Genomic DNA, 6,896 nt, shown 5'->3' on the forward strand with positions numbered 1-6,896 from the left:
GGATGAGTTAACATTTATTAATCAGTAAATGTTATATACTACATAAGCAGATTCAAGGACAGAAATCACACATTCATTTAAAGATATGCAGCAAAACTTTTTGACAAAATCCAACATCCCTTCATGGTAGAAGTATGGATAGACTAGGGATGGAGGGAACATATTAACAAAATATAAATGACACTCCTTACTTATAAAGCTGAGGGAGGCTAGGGATGGAGGGAACATATCTAAGCACAGTGAAAGTATGAACAACAAATCTTTATCCAGAATCATACTAAATGGGGGAAACCACAAAACATTTCCAGTATAGTCAGTGACAAGTGTCTGTTTTCCCCTCTATTACTCAATGTAGTGCTTAAAGCCATAGCTATAGCATAAGACAGAAAGAAAAGAAACAAATGAAGCATAGAAGAAGAAGCCAAGGCATTCTTATTTGCAGATGATACAATTCAATATGTAAAAGAAACCTAAAGATTCTACCAAAAGACTCTTAGATATGAGAAATACTTTTAGCAAATAGTAGGATACAAAATTAACATACAGAAATCAGTATCCTTTCAAGGTAACAAGAATGAAGATGCTGGGAAAGGAATCAGGGAAATGATCCCATTCATAATTGCCAATAAACAAAACAAAATATTCTTAACTCTAACCAAAGAATGGAGAGACCTCTGTGATGACAACTTAAAGTGCCAAAAAATGACAATAAAGAAGATATTAAAAGATGTGAAGAGAGTTCATGCTCATGGATTCAAAGAACAGAGTGAAAATGGGATTCATTAAAAATGAGGGTGGCTGAGCATTCACGACTCCTGTCTAATTTTGTAAACCAACCACGTGGATAGGTATACCTGTGGCCACTCTGTCCTTTCCCTAACTCTCTCTTGCTGCTGCTCTTCTTTCTAACTCCATATCTCCAGGTAACCCATTCCTTAATGTTACTGCTGGACAGTAACAATAAATCTTTGAAAAAAAGAAAAAAAAAGCAATCTTAAAACTTATATGACTGCACAGAATATCCTTGCTAGCCAAAGCAATCTTGAACAAAATGATTAATGAATAATGGAGTATCACATCCCTGGGCCATAGCAGCAGGAACAAGAACAAGAACAAGAACAAGAACAAGAACAAGAACAAGAACAAGAACAAGAACAAGAACAAGAACAAGAACCACCACCACAACAGCAACAACAACAACAATAGCAACAGTAACAACAGCAGCAACAGCAGCAGCAGCAATAGCATCAGTATCAGCAACAGCAACGCTAATACCAACACCACCACTAGCAACAGCAGCAGCAGCAGCAGCAGCAGCAGCAGCAGCAGCAGCAGCAGCAGCAGCAGCAGCAGCAGCAGCAGCAACACAGCACTGGTACAAATCGACCAAACAGAAAAGAAGGTCCAGATACAAACTCACACAGTTGCAACCTGTGATCTTTGATGAAGATGCCAAAATTATACACTGGAGAAGAGTTGGCCTCTTCAACAAGGTGGCATTGGGAAAATTATGACCCTGTAAAAACCCAACTCCAAAGGGATCAAAGACATTAGTGTAGGACTTGAAATTCTGAACCAGTTAGAGAAGACACTTTAGACACAAGCATAGTCCCAAGCGCTCAGGAAAACACACCAACACTTAACAAATGACACAGAATGAAATGAAAGAATTCCTGCACAGCAAAGGAAATGGTTAACCAAATGAAGAGACAAACTCTAGAGTGGAAGAAAATCTTTGCTAGCTATGCATTTGAAAGAATATTATCTGTCGTATGCAGAGATTAAGAGAAAAGAAAACAAGAAATCAATAAATGAGCTAACAAAATAAGGACAGCTCTTAAGAGATCAAATACAGGCCTGGCAATATGGTTCAGTGAATAAAGTACTTACTGCTAAGACTGATGACGTCAGTTGAATCCTCAGATGATGCAAAGGGAGAACCACTTTTCTAGGCTCTCCTCTGACTTCCACATTTAAACGGCATTGCACAGCTGTCCACAGTATACTGCAGAATGGTCTCATGTAGGCATAAGATTTTCTCAACCTACTTTCAATAAAGGTTCAACATATTCTCTAGCCCACCACCCTCCAGAGGTAGTAGAAGAGAAAGACATTAGGACATGGGGGAATTATACCTGTTTAGAAATAGTTCTCTGGAGCCAAGTCCAATCTTTGTTGTCAACGCATCAGCAGTTCAGTCCAGTAGCAAACACCAAATAGGAATCAGCAGCTGCAGTCCTGTCCTGTCAGCAGACACCACACGTGAACCAGCAGCTGCAGTCCAGTCCACTTGTCAGTCACCACCCATAAGCCAGCAAGGGCAGTTCAATCCTGAAGAGTCCTCAGTAAGGCTCATGAACAGGCCTGAGGGCGCAGAAGTGGCATGAAGCCGCAGAAACCTCATGGAAAATTCTTTGGTCAGTTTCTCTCAATGGCATCACCACAAGCAGAGCTCAGCAACACAATATAAGGTGAACCAAAATGTGCATGTTGTTAGCGAAGAGTAGCTAGGCTGAGCAAAGCAAACCAATGCTCGAGCTCCTACAGTCTGTGGGGTCATATTTATACTCCTTCATCATGAGTCCTTTCACATGCCTGCTTTAGCAAAACATCCTTTCACCTGTGTGTCCCAGCAAAACATCATTTGACATGACTGACTTTTAAAAGAATCCAGAAGTTTCCACTTCAGTCTCGCCTACATAAGCACTCGACTTTGAAGTTTCTTCTGTTAGTACAAGCCACAGTGACCTGGAGACCTCCAAGCCTCCAGATAAGAGTGCAGTTTCCAGACTGCTGGCCCATTTAAGTTTTGAGCTAGGGACTGGGTGGCAGTTCCTGGAGGTTTGCTCTGGGTGATGAGATGAACTTGGCAGAGGTCTTTCTAGTGAAACTGAAGGACACTCTTTTTCCAGTTCCAGGCATTGGATCCCTTGGCTGCTGGATCACCAGACAGTTCTGTTACTCATTGCTCTTAACTGAATTAATTCTAATTGGTCCCATGCAGTTCCGATGGACAGGGAGGCTCTTTGTCACAGAAGTAGGCATCTGGAGGGTCACTGTGCCTTTTGCTTCTTGAGCCCTCTTTTCTCCAGTACAATGAATCTGAAGAGCTACGTTAGGTGGCTTCTTGTGTTTTGGTTCCTGGGGGAGACTGGAGGGCGACTGGCAACAGGGAAGCTTCCTCTTTATACCCTTCCTTTTTAGCTGCATCCTTGTGTTTCATAGCTTCTGCCTATCAAGTGCTGGCATTAAAATGGTATGGCACTATGGTGGCTTCTTTATGTGGCACGAGCATTGAAGCCAGGACTTTATGCACACTAGGCAAAGAGACCGACATCACTGGCATTTTTTTTTTTTTAAAAAAATTCAGTTTATAAAAAGTAGTTCTGAGGGGTGCTGCTATAGCTCAGCAGTAGAGTACTCCTTTGGTACTCGTGAATTCCTAGGTTCGGCCCCCAGGCTCAGTCCAGATACCATATATACACATATATATTTCAAAATAAAACTTTTGAAATTTGATTTTCTTGGTACCTAGTTTTGCCTGCTTATCAGTTACTTGTCTTTTCTTTCAAATTTTGAAAATAGATAATGCATCACTAAGTTGGTAGAATTCTGCCTAGAATCTTGTTTATTGAATGCTATATGTAGTTGGGTTACCCCTGGTATTTGCAGCTCTTCTATCAGGTCACAGTTAAGCCTGAGGTTGCCTTGTGCAGAACAGTTTATTGTATATGGCAGCTGGACTTTACATTTATTTTCACACTACAGTTGCCATCCTCCTGTAAGCCAGCTCTCAATTCACATAAAGGTCATGAGTCTGACAGCTCCAGGCATTAATGGATCTTCTCCATGCAGACAAACAACAGCAGGAAAATAAGACTTCTTTTACAAAGTAATGTTGAGAAACAGATTCTTGTCCTGGCATTTAAATGCACCAGCTTCCTGTGGGCCCCTTCTGTTACCAATTAATTCTGTTCAGCCAACTGTGGACCCTGCACATTGCAGTTCCTTCAGCCCGCATTGCTCCATCTTGACTGCATAGATTTGGGGAATTTTTAGGAAATGCTCTGGAGAAATGGGATGAAAAAAAAAAAAAACCCAAACAATCCAAAATCTGGCCCCTTTCACTGGTCGATGGTGTATACTCCTGAACAGTGAGTTGGCCCAGCTCACTCAAGGAGAACCTTATTTTCATTTTTCCAATGTTCAGGAATATTCACAATTATTCTAGGATTCAATATAAAATACTTCTTGGCTCTCTGCTCCTCCCTGTTCCAGATTCAGCTGCATCTTCTCATGCAGAGCCAACCTCATACTATAGACAAAATGGTGAAGGTTGGTGTGAACGGATTTGGCCGTATTGGGTGCCTAGTTACTAAGGCTACCTTCTGCTCTACACTTGGCAAAGTGGAGATTGTTGCCATCAATGGCCCCTTCATCCACCTCAACTACATGGTCTACATGTTCCAGTGTGACTCCACCCATGGCAAATTCAACAGCACAGTCAAGGCTGAGAATGGGAAGCTTGTCATCAACGGGAAGCCCATCACCATCTTCCAGGAGTGAGATCTCGCTAACATCAAATGGGGTGATGCTGGTGCTGAGTTTGTCATGGAGTCTACTGGTGTCTCCACCACCATGGAGAAGGCCAGGGCCCACTCGAAGGGGAGGGCCGAAAGGGTCATCATCTCCGCCCCTTCTGCCGATTCCCCCATGTTTGTGATGGGTGTGAACCACGAGAAATATGACAACTCACTCAAGATTGTCAGCAATGCATCCTGCACCACAAACTGCTTAGCCCCCCAGCCAAGGTCATCCATGACAGCTTTGGCATTGTGGAAGGGCTCACGACTATGGTCTATGCCATCACTGCCACTCAGAAGACTGTGTATGGTCCCTCTGGAAAGCTGTGGTGTGATGGCCATGGGGTTGCCCAGAACATTATCCCTGCATCCACAGGTGCTGCCAAGCCTGTGGGCAAGGTCATCCCAGAGCTGAACGGGAAGCTCACTGGCATGGCTTTCCGTGTTCCTATCCCCAATGTATCTGTTGTGGATTTGACATGCCATCTGGAGAAACCTCCAAGTATGATGACATCAAGAAGGTGGTGAAGCAGAATTTGAGGGCCCATTGAAGGGCATCCTGGGCTACACTGAGGATCAGGTTGTCTCCTGTGACTTCAACAGCAACTCCCACTCTTCCACCTTTGATGCTGGGGCTGGCATTGCTCTCAATGACAACTTTGTAAAGCTCATTTCCTGGTATGACAATGAATACGGCTACAGCAACAGGGTGGTGGACCTCATGGCCTACATGGCCTCCAAGGAGTGAGAAGCCCTGGACCACCCTCCCCAGCAAGGACACTGAGAGCAAGAGAGAGGCCCTTAGTTGCTGAGAAGTCTCTACCACAACACTGAGCATCTCCCTCACAATTTCCATCCCAGACCTCCATAATAACAGGAGGGACATAGGGAGCCCTCCCTACTTTCTTGAATACCATCAATAAAGTTCACTTCATCCCCCCCCAAATACTTCTTGGATCTGTTTTTCATTTTATTTAAAATATCGATGCTTGTTCTCACTCACTGTTTAGGAATTGTCCTTTTCTTTGGTGCCTTAGAATTTTGATTAGCAATTGTTGGACAAATGCTGTGTTCTTTTTAATATTGAGAAGAGTGACCATCTTGGGTCTTGAACATAAATTTGTGCAGAACAGCTGGCCATTTTCTTTCTTGGGTTTTCATTCATGTCAAATCGCCTCCATGTCTTCTTCCCAGAAAAGCCTGTTGCTCATAGAGAATCCTCAAAGTAGCACTGACTAGTACAAGGCTGGGATGACTAGTAAAAGACTGGCTGACTAGTACAAGGCTGGGATGACTAGTACAAGGCAGAGTTGACCAGCACAAGGCCAGGATGACTAATGCTGACCTCCACCACAGCCCCAGTCTCAGCAGCATCACCAGGCAACAAACTGAACTTGATGCTCTGTTGCTATGACAATACCCACAGTGAGTCCTTCCTACTCCCCAATCTATTTTGGATTTTACCTCCTTTCAAATCAATATTCCTACTTGGGTGTGGTGGTATATCTGTAATTTCAGAATTTGGAAGGGTGAGGTAGAGGATTTCAAATGCAACCAAGGCCCTACCTCGAAGCAACAACCAAGGTGGAACAATTCTCCTGTATTTTTTTTCAGCTTTGTGCATGCAGATAAAGACCTTTTAGGTTCTGTGACACATGTCTTTTATATTTTCACCCATTACATGATGTTTTAAGTCCATTCATTATTATATACTTCTTATTTAGAACATTTTTGTTTTCATTGGAATTATTATTAAATGGTCAGCTTTTAAAAAGAATTAAAAAGATTTTTGGGAGAATTTCATTCATGAGTATCCCAGTTTTCCCTCTAGCTCACCCCCCCCACACACAACACACACATACACACATCCATACATACACACATATGCATACATACACATACACACATATGCATACACATACATACACACATACACACATATACACATATACATACACATACACACACACATACAAACACAAACACACACATGTGCTGAACCTTAGGGATGACCTTCTGGGATTGGATAACCTATCACATATACACACACATACACACACGCGCGCGCGCGCACACACACACACACACACACACACACACACACACACACGCACGCATGTGCTGAACCTTAGGAATGACCTTCTGGGAATGGATAACCTATCACACACATACCGCCCCCCCCACGCTGAACCTTAGGGATGACCTTCTGGGATTGGATAACCTATCACACACACACACACACTCTCGCTGAACCTTAGGGATGACTTTCTGGGATTGGATAACCTATGACACACACACACACACACACACACA

General features: G+C 43.0%; 1 pseudogene; it reads left to right on the forward strand.

The window, feature by feature from the left end:
- The first annotated feature begins 4,326 nt into the window (after positions 1-4,326).
- LOC116070719 lies at positions 4,327-5,331 on the forward strand (annotated as a pseudogene).
- The last annotated feature ends 1,565 nt before the right edge of the window (positions 5,332-6,896 follow it).

The sequence above is a fragment of the Mastomys coucha genome, unplaced genomic scaffold, assembly GCF_008632895.1.
Source record: "Mastomys coucha isolate ucsf_1 unplaced genomic scaffold, UCSF_Mcou_1 pScaffold22, whole genome shotgun sequence".
Lineage (NCBI taxonomy): Eukaryota > Metazoa > Chordata > Mammalia > Rodentia > Muridae > Mastomys > Mastomys coucha.